The following is a 13,696-nucleotide window of genomic DNA, read 5'->3' as shown; positions in this document are numbered from 1 at the left end:
GACTTTTCCTTTATTTTAGTTGCTCTCTCCAGTCTTCCAGTACATCTTTTGGCTCCGGTTCCCTGAGGCTCCTGTCATTGTCTAATTGCATTCTAACATACCTGACAATTTTTTAAAAAATATTTTTTTCCTGAGCTACACTGGCTTCATTATTCCTAGGTTGCTTTTCTTAAGTTCTGCTTGAGTGTTTTCAATGTATAAGAAAACACTCCCTGGGTGACCTTAGCTAAATCACTTAATCACTCCTCACCTCAGTTTCCTCACTTTAAAATGACTTAGAAAATGACTCAATGACCTCTAAGGTCTCTTATGACTCTGGTGCAAGCATGCCTCACCTAAATCCAATTCACTCACAAATCAAGACATCATCCCATAATATTAGACAAATAACAACAAATTCAATCATCCTAAATCCTACAAAACACTTTACAATTTAGGTTTGTTTTTCTTTTCTTTTAAAGATGGAAAACAATTTTCTTTTTGTTCCTAGTTTTTAATATTTTAACATCTTAAGGATCAGTGATTATTATTTTACTTTATTGTGTTATTCTATTTATATTTGGTATCTAAGTGGCTCAGTGGATAGAGTGCTGGGTCTGGAGTCAAGAATATTTGAATTCAAATCCAGCCTCAGAAACATTTACTAGCTGTGTAATCGTGAGCAAGTCACAACCTCTGTCAGCTTCAGTTTCCTTCTGTATAAAATGGGGACAGTCAAAGCATCTAACTCTCAGGGTTGTTGTGAAGCTCAAATGAAATAATCTAGACAAAGCACTTTGTAAACCTTGAAACTATATAAAATACTTCCTTTGCAAATCATAACACACCTTTGTAGATGGTTTAATGAGTTGCCATGGAGTTGGAGAAGGAAATAGCAAAACAACCCAGTATCTTTGCCAAGAAAACCATCAAAGGGATCACAAAGAGTGGGACACAAGAGAAAATGACCAAATAACAATAACAAGGGGGGAAAAAGAGGCAACTGGGTGGTGCAACGGATAGATTGCCAATGCTAGAGGCAGGAGGACTCATCTTCCCAAATTCAAATCTGGTCTCAGACCCTTACTAGCAAATCACATAATCCTACTTACCTCAATTTCCTTATCTGTCAAATGAGCTGGAGAAGAAAAGGGCAAACTATTCTGGTATCTTTGCCAAGAAAACCCCAAATGGGTTCATGAAGAATTGGACAGAACTGATATGACAGAACAATAACAATATGGACAAAAATATTATGTCCTAGTGTCCAACTCTGGTGTGAGTCCCTTCAAATGTCTAGATTTCTGAGGATATGCACACAGATCATTGCAGTACCACCCTCAAAGACCTTTTCAGCATGGTATGATCTATGGAAGTTCATACTCCATTGGCATAATCTGTTGTAGAGCAAATCTATATCATGATGAAGAAAAAAGGCTTCAGTAGGGACCATGCAGTGGAATGTGAATTCTAATGGAAAGATCTTTGGGCTGAAGCATCAGAAGATTTGACTAATCTCTGTTCTGCCACTAGAACAAACAAAAATAAGACAAAACGCCTTCCCTCAAAGAGCTTAAGTTCTATTTGCAAGATAAGACACATGGCAAGTCCCAAAACATTACTGAGTACATAGTTATGTGCCAGATGCTGTCCTAGCATCCAGGATACAAGTGGCAAAACCAAAGTCTCTGCCCTCAAAGAGCCCACATGCCAATGAGAAAGGGAAGGTGAATAAGCATATGAACAACATAAACATTTAGGAGAGACAACATGAAATACCTAAGGACTTTCAAGATATAAGCAGTGTGAAAAGAAAACAATCTCGGAGGGGAGGTATTAATGAATATAAATTAAAATATAATAATTCCATAATTATATGGGTGGCTCAGTGGATTGAGAATGAGGCCTAGAGACAGGAGGTCCTGGGTTCAAATCCAGACACACTTCCTAGCTGTGTGACCTTGGGCAAGTCACTTGACTCCCACTGCCAAGCCCTTACCACTCTTCGGCCTGGGAACCAATACACAGTATTGGTTCTAAGATAGAAGGTAAGGGTTTAAAAAAAAGTCCAAAAGAGCTATCCAACATGCAAGGAGATTAGATGAGACACAGCTGAGAGAATAGGGAAATGCTTCATGGAGAAGGTGGCCTTTGAAGGCTGAGTAGGACACAGTCAAGTTGGAAATGGGGCTGTAGGAAGGTTATTCTAGGCATGTGGATCAACATGAGCAAAGTCACAAGGGCAAGAAGGTGTTGGTTAGTGAGCTTGGCCACCAGCTGCTTTACAAAAATAGAAACAAAGCGAGAAGAGCCTCTATAAAACATCATGACCCATCAAGACTACTAGGAATAAAATACATAACTGCACACCTTCCTAATGCTGCTTTGCCAAGGACAAGCAAATGTCCTGTCAAGGGGAAAACACACACACACACACACACACACACACACATTCATTCAAAATCCATTTGTATGTAAAAGCAATTCTTAGAATATCTAATGGGAGGTTTAATGCTATCTAAAAGGACTTGAAATGAACAACATAAAAGAGGATTTAAAAAAAAGAAATGCATCATTTGAAATGGTAGAAAAATAAATAAAGGGAAAATCTGACAATGAAAAGTGACAGTGAGGCAGGATGAGACAACAGACAGAATTTGGAATTTCATATCAGCAAGAATTGGGGTCCAAACCTTCCCTCTGACTACCTGTGAGACTCTAGATGAGCCATTTAAATTCTCTGAACCTTAGTTTCTTCATCTGTAAAATTAGGATACTGGATTTGATGGCCTCTAAGATCATTTTTAGCTCCAAGTCTATGATTCTAAGAATTCATTCAAATAAATATTTTATTGAGTGTCTACTGTGTGCAAGACACCACACTATGCTTGAGGATTCAAAAGCTGAACATAAGAAAGACCTTGATTTCAATCCAACAAGAATTTTGTAAATCCAGCTCTGCATCGAGTGCTAGGGTTATAAAGACCAAAATTAAATAGTCCCTGCCCTGGTAGAGCTTACATTCTACTGTAAGGTGGAAGTAGAGATACAACATGTAAATAGTTCAATATACACATGTTAATTTGAAAGGGAAGGAGTGAGCATTTGCAACAAAGACAACTAGGAAAGGCTGCCTATAAGAGCACATGGACTGAACTTTGCAGAAAGCCAAGATATTCCCAAGGAATCTATACTAGAAGAATGGAAAAGGATGTTGAAACCTACTAAGAATACACTGTTCCTAGTTGGGTGACTCTGGACAAGTCATTTCACCCTTATTCCTAGCTTTTACCATTCTTCTACCTGGGAACAATTGATTTTAAGATGTAAATTAAGGGTTTAAAAAAATAAAAGAATACATTGCTGGGTAATGAGGGCCATGGAGCATGTATAGGGACGGATTTGTGCCCTGGCCCCTTCCAGTGAGGCACATGCTCCGGCCCCTTGCTCTAGGGCAGTCAAGATTAGTGGCTCCTGCTCCAGCCTGTTATATCCTGGTGACAGGAGGCTACAGCAAAGATCATTGGCAACTGAGACAGGAAAAGCTCCCTAATTCTGTGAACTACCAGGAACAAGGAAAGAGAGCTTCTGGTACCTTTGGCTGTTGGGATACAGCCATCACCAGCTCTTTCTGAGACATTCAACAGTGTAATAAGGACATTTCTCTTGTCCACTAGTCCCAACAACTATGACATTGTCAAATTTTCAATAAATCAGACAAGAACCATTTCTTCTCTAAATGTTGTATCTCTACATATAAGAGGAGCTTAATACTTGTTTTTTTTTTTCTTTTAAGGCAATGGGATTAAGTGACTTGCCCAGGGTCACACAGCTGGGAAGTGTCTGAGGCCAGATTTGAACCCATGACCTCCCATCTCTAGGCCTGACTCTCCATCCACTGAGTCATCCAACTGTCCCCTAATACTTTTTTTAAAAAATGAATGAATTTAAGATTTCCTGCACTGGTTTAGGTGTCTGATGTCTTCTTTGTCAGTTCAATTCAGCAAATACTTATTAAGCTCCATAGAATTATACAAAAGTTGGGGGATCCAGACAGGGATGGCATCCTCTAGACTCTATCACTTGTGTCAGCATCACTCTCCTTTATCTTCTCTTTGTTCTGCTCTCAACTTTACTTCATGAATCATTGTATCAATGCCTGAAGCTCTCAACCTCTCACCAGCAGTGATCTTAACTCTAAGTTCTGTTCTTTCATTTTACGGTGCAACATTTTGTCATCTGAACATAGCATAAACACACACTCCAATTTTGAGAAAGGTTTCCCTATCTGAAAATAGCCCAATTGGCTTTTAAGATGGTGGTAGGGAGTTGGGGAGAGGAGATGCTCTATAAAAACCGGGGCACTAACACTTTCTCTTGTAAATGTCTCATCTCAATTTCCTGTTCATCTGGTTTCTCTTTCTCTACCCATAGGCTTTATTGACAAGAATAATATTTCTGTAATTCAATAGCCAGATAACAAAGTAATGATTCTTTCATGTATTTTGGGCTTCAGGTTATGCTTATAGATAGTACATTTATGTATGGTAGATCTGATGAAGAGAAAAAGAAAGCCCAAGCCCATGTTGCATTTGTTTTAATAGCATGAGTGAAAGACGAAATGAAAAAGGAAAAAGAGACCACTATCAATTTTATTCTCTAATATGGAAACTGGAGCTAAGTGTAATGTTAAGTTATATTTTTCAGGTGTCAACAGTACCAATACAATTAAAAAAAATCTTTACCTTCCATCCTAGAATCAATACTAAGTATCCATTCCAAGGCAGAAGATCTGTAAGGGCTAAACAACCAGGGTTAAGTGACTTGCCCAGGGTCACACAGCTGGGAAGTATCTGAGAGCATATTTGAAACCAGGACCTCCTGTCTCTATTCCTGGATTACTCTCCATTGTACTACCCAGCTGCCTCACTACTTTCCAACCTTACCCACTCTTCCCATCTCTTAGAATCCCTAGTTTTCTTGAAGTTAGTTAAGCTCACCTACCCCCTCAAACACAGGACCTGACCTAATCTCTCCAGTTGCTAATTCCTTCCCCTCAAAGACTGCTTTATGTATATTTTATATTTACTTATTCATGTATGTGTTATTTTCCCACTCAACTCTCAATGGAATGTTAATTAAATGCTTGCTCCTTAAAGACAAAGACTGTTTTCATTTTTGACTTTGTATCTTGATTTCATTGGCTGAGAAAATTCCTTCTACTAAGGAAGATTTCAACTGCTCTGCTTCCTAATCTTGGAGAGCCACTTGGAGCCATGAGAGGCCAGAAGTGACATCATCAGTTCATGCCTGAGGCTGTTCTTCAACCCCTAACAACACCTGCCTGCATCTCTTCATGCTGCATTGTGATTAGCTGAAAGAATCAGATAGATACATACTTGGACTTATGTCTGGTAGCAGAAGCAGATTTTCAAAAGGAATATTCCAACAATAATCTGTTGTTAAAAGATCTGGTGCTTTAAAAAATTGCCCCTCTGGGAGAAAGGTAGAGTGAGTCTCCATTTTTTTTACCTCCACCTTTGCACCTTTGTGTTATTTTTCCTCCTTCCCTTTCTCTCTCTTCCTTTCTCCCTCTCTTCCTTCTGTTCTTCCTTCCTTCCTTTCTCTTTTTCTTTCTCTTCTTTCTTTCTTTCTTTCTTTCTTTCTTTCTTTCTTTCTTTCTTTCTTTCTTTCTTTCTTTCTTTCTTTCTTTCTTTCTTTCTTTCTTTCTTTCTTTCTTTCTTTCTTTCTTTCTTTCTTTCTCTTTCTTTTCTTTCTTTCTTTCTTTCTTTCTCTTTCTCCTCATTGCCTTTGGACTATCAGCCCCTCATGCTGGAATGCTTCACCCACCTTGCCATCATCTCTTAGTCTCTTTGGTGTCTTCTTTTTTTAATTTTTAATTATTTATTTGTTTTTTTGTTTTTGTTTTAAATACTTACCTTCTGTCTTAGAACCAATATAGTATTGGTTCTAAGACAGAAGAGTGGTAAGGGATAGGCAATGGGGGTTAAGTGACTTGCCCAGGGTCACACAGCTAGGAAGTGTCTGAGGTTATATTTGAACCCAGGACCTCCTATTTCTAGGCCTGGTTCTCAAGCCACTGAGTCACCTAGTTATTCCCTGTGCAGCTATTTTCAAATGTGGAAGGTATTCTGAAAATTTGCATGCATGTATGTGTATATGTGTTGGCATGTCTTTGAGACAAATGTACTTCCAGATGACAAAATTTTGGTCATAAGAGTAGGAAAGCATCACTACAAAATGAAATAATCAAATCCAATCTGTACCCAAAAAAGGAATTATCGATATAACATTTTCAATAGGTGGACAGAGTGCTGGGCTTGGGGTCAGGAAGACAAGTTTAAACCTGGTCTCAGACATTTACTAGCTATATGACTGGGCAAGTCACCTAACCTCAGTTTCCTCAACTGTAAAATAGAGATAATATTTTCTAACTCTGGTAGTTCTGAAGATCAAATGAAATCATATTTGTAAAGTGTTTAGTAGAGTGATCACCACATAAATTCTAGTTGCTATTATTACAAAATCTTTAGGTTATCATTTAAAGTCTTTCCAACTCTATCACTCCCAGCTACCTTTGCAGTCGTATTTCGTATTTTTCCCTTTCATAAATATTCCTTTTAAATCAAATTGGCTGGTGAAGCCTACCCCATGTACAACGCTACATCTCCTGCCTCTGCTTTTTCCATCAGGGGTCCCTCAGGTCTGGACGACTTGTCTTTCAAAGTACTGTTCAGGTACCATCGTTTACCTGAGGCTTTTCCTGACCCCCCCCCCCATTAGAAGTATTCTTTCTCTGTGAAATTACTTTGTGCTACTGAATTCTGCTGTGTTTGCATACAAATTTGATCCTCCAATTGGAATAGAAGATTCCTGAGGACAGGGGCTGTTTCAGACTCGTCTTTGTATCCCCAGTGCCTAACATTGTATGCATTAAAATTTTTTTAGCCTATACTTGTTATATGTTTGTCATATAATTGATGCTGAAAACTCCCAATGATGTCATGGATAGAATGTCAGGTCTGGAATCAGGAGCATGTGGGTTCAAATCCAGCCTCAGGCACTTCCTAGTTGTGTGATCCTAGAAGAATTCATTTTGATTGCCTTAAAAAAAAGGTAATGTAAGCTTTTCTTTGGGGTGTCTAGGTGGTTCATTGCATGGAGTGCCAGATCTGGCCTCAGACACTTCCCTAGCTGTGTGACCCTGTCAAGTTACTTGAACCCCAATTTCCTACCACTTAACCCTCCTTTGCCTTGGAACTGATTGTTAGTATTGATTCTGATTTAATGAAGATTTTATACCTTTGGACTTCATTCCCCAGAAGTCATTTAGTTATTTCCCAAAGTTCCCTTTTCCTGCATCCTTATGTTTTGTGCGATTGTATTTAAGGGGCTGTAACTCCTCCCTCTTTCTCTTTTTGACCTGCAACCAGGCTGAGTTCAGGCAGTTCTTTTGCTTTAGTTATTATTAATAAAATTTTATAAAATATAATACTTAGTCATTGATTATTAATTTTAAACTCACAATTCCAAGACAGAAAATAAGGTTAAAAAAAAAACTCCTAAGGAGGAAATTCCCTCTACCAATCAAATGAGACAATATTTGTAAAGCATTTAGCACAGTTCCTGGCACATAGTAGGTACTATATGAATTATTAACTATTCACTTATTCAGATTCCCAGTGTAGATCTGCAACCTGTTGTTTAAGTAAAATTTAGGTATTTTCTTAGTTAGCATCATGGACAATAGATGTCAGAGAGGAGACTTGAATTCTGGTTTTCCTCGGAGGCCAGCTGTCTATCCATTATGTTACAATTTTTCTCTGCCTTGCACACAGTAGGTGCTTAATAAAAATGTCTGTGAATTGAATTTTGACTTAAAAAAAAGAATTTCCACTTAAGTTCCTCTGTAGACTATAAATAGAATTGAAATGATGACCTAACATTTTACTCTAATGATTTGTTTTGGTGGAAGATGATAACATAGCGTTGGGCCACTATAGACAAATTGGTTAATTTTAGGAATCATGATCTCATTCTTTTTTTTTTAACCCTTACCTTCCATCTTGGGATCAATACTGTGTATTGGTTCCAAGGCAGAAGAGTGGTAAGGGCTAGGCAATGGGGGTTAAGTGGCTTGCCCAGGGTCATACAACTAGGAAGTGACTGAGTTCAAATTTGAACCCAGGACTTCCCATCTCTGGGCCTGGTTCTCAATTCACTGAGGCACCTAGCTGGCTCCCAACTTCTCATTCTTGTGAGTACTTTCTCTACTCTTACAGATTGCCACCTCTCTATAAGCATGGACGTCTAGAACCCTATGTGACCATGCCAAGATGTTATTGTTGTTGGTCCTCCTTTGTTTTTGAAGAGTTCCAATGGCAACACCAGGTAATGTCTTGACTTGGGAATGAATTGAATTTGTGAGGCAGTGGCACAAAGTGTCTGCCTTGTCTCTTCCAGAGTCATGAAGGTCCAGGGACAAGAGTAATGAAGCTTCAGAGGGAGAGGACTTCTGGAGAGGGGTCAATTTAGACAACAGTGTGATTGGTTTGATTCATGGGTCTTAGATTTAGAACTAGAGGGAGGTCTCAGAGCCCAACTGGTCTAACCAGGGTGACACAGTCCATCTATGTCTCAAGCCCATCTTAAATCCAGGACACACTGTGATCTATTCACATTGCATTGTGATGGGTTGAAAGAATCAAACAGACACATATCTAGACCTATTCACCTAAAGATGAGTAACTGGAGAGAGGTTAATGATTTGCCCAAGGACACAAAAGTAGTTGGCCACACAGGTTTGATTTAAGCTAGGATTTGTGCCTCTAGCCAGTCAATTCTTTTTCCACTCCTTTATGCATTGGAACGATTTTTGGAATAGCACTGGGACCTGGAAACACTTCCTAACATTGTGCATGAGACATCCAAATCGTTTCCTACCCAGTAAGCCTGAGTCTTTTGCTCTTGGCCCAATTTGTTTAGGTTTTCTTTTGGTCCAGAACTCAGGTCAGTTTAGGTAGGAAACTCCCACTTAGAATTCTTCTGTAATCTATAGTTTTAGCTACATATAGGCTATATATCACATAGCTAGTTTATGTCAGAGGGATATCTTGAACTCAGGTTTCCAGGCTGTCTTTTTTGATTCCTATTAAGAATAATAGATCACGGGGGCAGCTGGGTAGTGGATTGAGAGACAGGCCTAGAGATGGGAAGTCCTGGGTTCAAATCTGGTCTCAGACACTGCCCAGCTATGTGATCTTGGGCAAGTCACTTAACTCCCATTGCCTAGCCCTTACCACTCTTCTCCCTTGATTCCAAGATGGAAGGTATGGGTTAAAAAAAAAAAAGAATAATAGATCACATGGAAATTATGCTTGAAGTTTTGCAAAGCTCTTTCCTCATAGCATTGCATAGAACTAGGTCTAGATATTATCTTCATCTTTTGCCTGCCATCTCAAATACTCATTTTAGACGTAGCTCCATTTTGAGTTAGCTCCAGAACTCATGACCCTGATCCCTAGTGACATTTAAACTTTATGTATTTATCTAAAAGGTGGATTGTACTGGATATGTTTGAGATAAGTGATTTGGTGTGGAGAAGGAAGGGTAAATACTTCCCGTAAGGCATAAATCACCTTCTACCAGGAAGTTTTCCCTTCTCTGCCAACTCCTCCCCCCCTTACAAATTAACTAGTAATTGCTGTTGTTCAGTTATTTTTCAATCCTGTTGGACTCTTGTGGCTCCATTTGGGGTTTTCTTGGCAGAGATACTGGAGTGATTTGCCTTTTCCCCACCTCTGATTCATTTGACAGGTATGGAAACTGAGGCAAATAGGGTTAAGGGATTTGTCCAGGGTCATACAGCTAGTAAATGGCCAAGGCCAAATTTGAATTCATGAAGATGTCTTCCTGATTTCAAGCTCAAGTGCTCTATCCACTGCACCACCTAGAAATGTCCCAATACCTAAGTTGAACGTTAGCTCCTTGAAGGCAAGGATTGTTTCTCATTTTGTTCTTTTATGCCCCGGTGCCAAGCATGAGACCTTAATATAGAATTGTTGAATGATTCCAAAAAGGAAAAGGGAGAGTGCTAAAGGGCAAGCCGAGTCTTCCCTAATCACCCATCTCAAGTTGCTGGCAATGTGGCTTCTGGTTGTCACCTAGGATTCCAGGAGAGCTGACCATATTTTGGGAAAAGTACTAAGTTCCCTGGAGCTACCCCTTCCCTTCTAAAATTATCCAAGAAGATAAATTTGTAACAGTTGCAAATAAGGTGGCCAAGGTGATCTAGAAACAAAGATTACAGAGTTGGAGGACATAGATTTGAATTCTACATTAATTAAGAATTCCAACACTTCGGACTTACATACTCTTTGTGTGAGAGAGACAGACAGACACAGAGACAGAGTGACAGAAAACCAGTTACAGACAGACAGATGCACAGAGACAGAACCTGCTTAATGAGATTTCGGGGGCTTTGTGTGTGTGTGTGTGTGTGTGTGTGTGTTTTTAGTGTTCTTTGGAAGCCCCAGGGTACTACAGCAAATTGGGGCTAGCTAGACCAAAGTCTGGTCTCCCGAGTGCCTGAGGCCAACCTAGTTCAGGGCTGCAAATTCCGTAATGTTTTTAAAATAAAAAGACACCTCCCGGGCGATCCCCTCCGGAAGAGCACATTTCTTGCTTTTCCAACCTAGCCCTCTACCAGGCTTCTTTGCATATGTTTGCAACTCTTTGGGGTTGGGGGGAAGGGGGGGGGAAGGAATAGAGACTATTTTCTTGAAAACAAAAAGCACCCCCCCCCCCGTCCAATCACAATGGCTTAAGCTGCACATTGAGAGCGCAACAGGTCCCCCAGTTTCTACGACCTTCTGGTGGAGGTCCGCTGCAAACCTGTGTAGCCTCCTCCCCCTCTAGTGGGGGAAGGGGGAGGAGGAAGGGAGGGGGCGCGGATTCAGACCAATCTGCCGTTCTACGTTTAGGGCAAACCTCCCAAAGTAGAAAAGCCCCTTTCCCTCTCCCCATCGGGAGGCTGAGCTCGGTTCCATACACCCAGCACCGGCTGGTACGCAGTCTGAGGTGGGGGGCGGCGGCGTGCTGGGAGCGTAGAGGGGAGGGGTCTCCGGAACCCTGCCTGGTGGTCCCCAGAAACTGGAGGCCGGGTTCTGTGACTCATAAATCATTCATGAGCCGGAGCTTCATGGGTTGCCGAGCACCGAGCGGGTAAGGGAGGCTGGTTTGTATGAGAGCTGAGAGACTCTACGCTCCCCGGGAAGAGGAAAGAGGTTGCAGCAGCCACAGCAGCAGCAGCTGTTGCTGGGGGGCACCGGGAGCCCACGACGTTGCCTAGTCCCTGGCCGCAGCTGCAGCCCTCCAACTAGGTGTTTAGGAGAGTAGGAGGGAGAAAGGAGAAGCAGCTGCAAGCAGCTGCTGGGCGGTGAGTACCCTCCCCCTTGAGTCCTCTTTCCAGTAGCTGGGAAAATACCTATGGGAAGGAAGGAAAGAAGGGAGAGGGAATTAGGGGAGACTGTATGCACTTGGAAGCCAATGGAATGATGGGCTAGGGGAAGTGGGGAGAAAACAGTATTGCCTCCTCCCCCTTCTCCCCCAACTCTGCATCCAGTATTAGGGGTGTAGGGCAGGAGCTCCAGTGGGGAGAGTGGGGCTGCGGGCCAAAAGAGGTATTCGACTCGGGGAGGTGGAGGCTAGACGAGCTCGGCGATAGATGGAGGGTTGGGTCTAGGGCACTGGGAATTGGGGCTAGAAGGGGGGACGCGTCCAGGGAGCAAACTTTTTTGACTTTCTGCTGTAATTTTCCAGCGGCGCAGATGAAGGGTTTTCGCTTTACGGGTAGGGTGGGCTTTAAGAGAAGAGACGAGAGGGGAAAAGGGTCTGTGTTGAAACTGAGTTGGAGAAAAGGGGAAAAGATAAATTCCATGCCTCCCCCTCCCCATGTTGTGAACTTCTCTGAGGTCCTTTGGGACCTCGGGTTCGCCCTCTGGGAAGCTGAGAGTTGTAGGGAGAGATGGGGTGGGAGGTATAATGGGAAACGGGGGCTTATTTAAGGACTAGGGCTTCTTTACTAAGGTGAACATGAACATGGGCATCTCTTTCAGGACCAAGATTCCCCGAGGAATCTATATTGATCTTCCTTCCTGCTTTGCTCCCCTACTAGGAAGGTATGGAGACGAAGCATTACCTAGTTTGCGGGAATGGAGAAGCAGAAATTAACTGGCAGACGGGTCACAGAGGGTGCATTTAATTCCCAGCTCTGTTGTGGTCTCCTTCCTCCTCCATCGTCCACCCCGGACCCCTGAGCCCCAGTGGGATTTTAGCCAGGGGCATCTTCCTGCTTATCCTTGGGAGGTAGCGCAGAGCCCTCTGAAACTGAGGAGAAAAGAGAAGCATTCGATTATTCCGCGGTGGTGGAAGCGCCAGCTTTGCCCACTGCTAGGGGGTGGAGATGGGGTATTGGGAAGGATTTGTACTGAGAGGAGTTGGGCACGGACCCGCGACTAGCCCCAGCTAAGTCCCTAGACACTGGCCCCGGACAACAAAGGAGAGAAAATGGAGAGAGGAGGAGCTTGGTTTCAGCCTGGGAGTTTAGGCGCCTTTGACCACCCCCTCAGTGAAACCCTCTGAGTCCCAGCTGGGCTCTGCCCTGTCCCTCTCCTGGGCAACCAAACGGTGTAGAAGGGAGAGTCCTAGGCGGGGGCTTGGGATGACGTTGTCCCTCCCCAGCCCGGAGGGGCTGCTGGGTTACGCTCTCCACTCGGCAAGTTACAGTCAAGTTGCTCGGGGTAACACCCACGCGCCCCTTCCCCTTCGCCCCCGCCCCTCCCCCTCAGCGGATAAATTCCTAGCGTCTGCCCCCCTCCCCCTCCACTCTCCTTTTAGCTTACATCCTTTGAAACCCCTTTTGTATGCCGTGGCTTAATGCACGGGGAGGGTTAGGGTGGTGGGTGGAAGGGGGCGGTCAGTATCGAGTTGGTGGACTCTGCTGCCTGCCTGGAGAATACTTAAAAAGAGAAGAGGGATGGGGAGAAATCCTCTTTCTCTGCCTGTGACAATTGGTTGCTGTAGGCAGAGTTTTGAGGTCTGAGTCACAGAAAACATGTATCTTTTCCATTGGGACCATTCCACCGAGTTGAACAGTTAAGGGAATCAGTCTTATTGGTGGCAGATACTGACTTTTTTTTTTTAAGGCAATAATGTGTCAAATAGGGACTTTTAGGATTCTTCTGTTCTTCCCCTTCCCCAAGCTCTCATTAGACTAAGTAGAAAACCCTTGTGATTCTGCTTGCATAGAAGGGAGAGTTCTATCTATAGGGGAAAGCACGATGGATTTACTGGAGACAAGGGCCTGGGGATTTTAGGATTTAGAGCTGAAAGGAACTTTAGCGATAATCCAGCCTATCCCCCTCATTTTATAGATGAGAAACTGAAGCCCAGAAAGTTGTAAGACTTGCTTAAGGTGACAAAGGTATTAGCTATCTTTGACAGATTAGGAACTGGGAGACCCTTTGATTTTAAATCCACTCTCATTTAAGTGCAAAGAGCCATGAATTTAGAAGCCTTAGTTTCAGATGCCCTAGATCAATTTAATTATATTCCTTTTGAAGCTATGATTTTTTTTTTTGAACCAAGGATCCCTTCCCACCTTATGAGTGAGAATCTTACTAGTCCTGGCTATGGG

General features: G+C 42.3%; 1 protein-coding gene across 8 annotated transcripts in view; it reads left to right on the top strand.

Moving 5' to 3' along the window:
• The first annotated feature begins 10,841 nt into the window (after positions 1 to 10,841).
• Positions 10,842 to 13,696, top strand: part of PROM1 (prominin 1) — a 151,894-nt gene continuing 149,039 nt past the window's right edge. For 7 of the 8 annotated variants that reach the window (XM_056802448.1, XM_056802446.1, XM_056802445.1 and 4 more), the window contains exon 1: positions 10,842 to 11,437. The gene's annotated coding sequence lies outside the window, so the exon portion shown is untranslated. The remainder of the gene's footprint in view (positions 11,438 to 13,696) is intronic. The other variant, XM_056802443.1, reaches the window with a different exon arrangement.

Source organism: Monodelphis domestica, chromosome 6 (genome assembly GCF_027887165.1).
Source record: "Monodelphis domestica isolate mMonDom1 chromosome 6, mMonDom1.pri, whole genome shotgun sequence".
Lineage (NCBI taxonomy): Eukaryota > Metazoa > Chordata > Mammalia > Didelphimorphia > Didelphidae > Monodelphis > Monodelphis domestica.
Note: the sequence above shows the minus strand (reverse complement) of the source record. Positions and strands in the feature narration are given on the sequence as shown.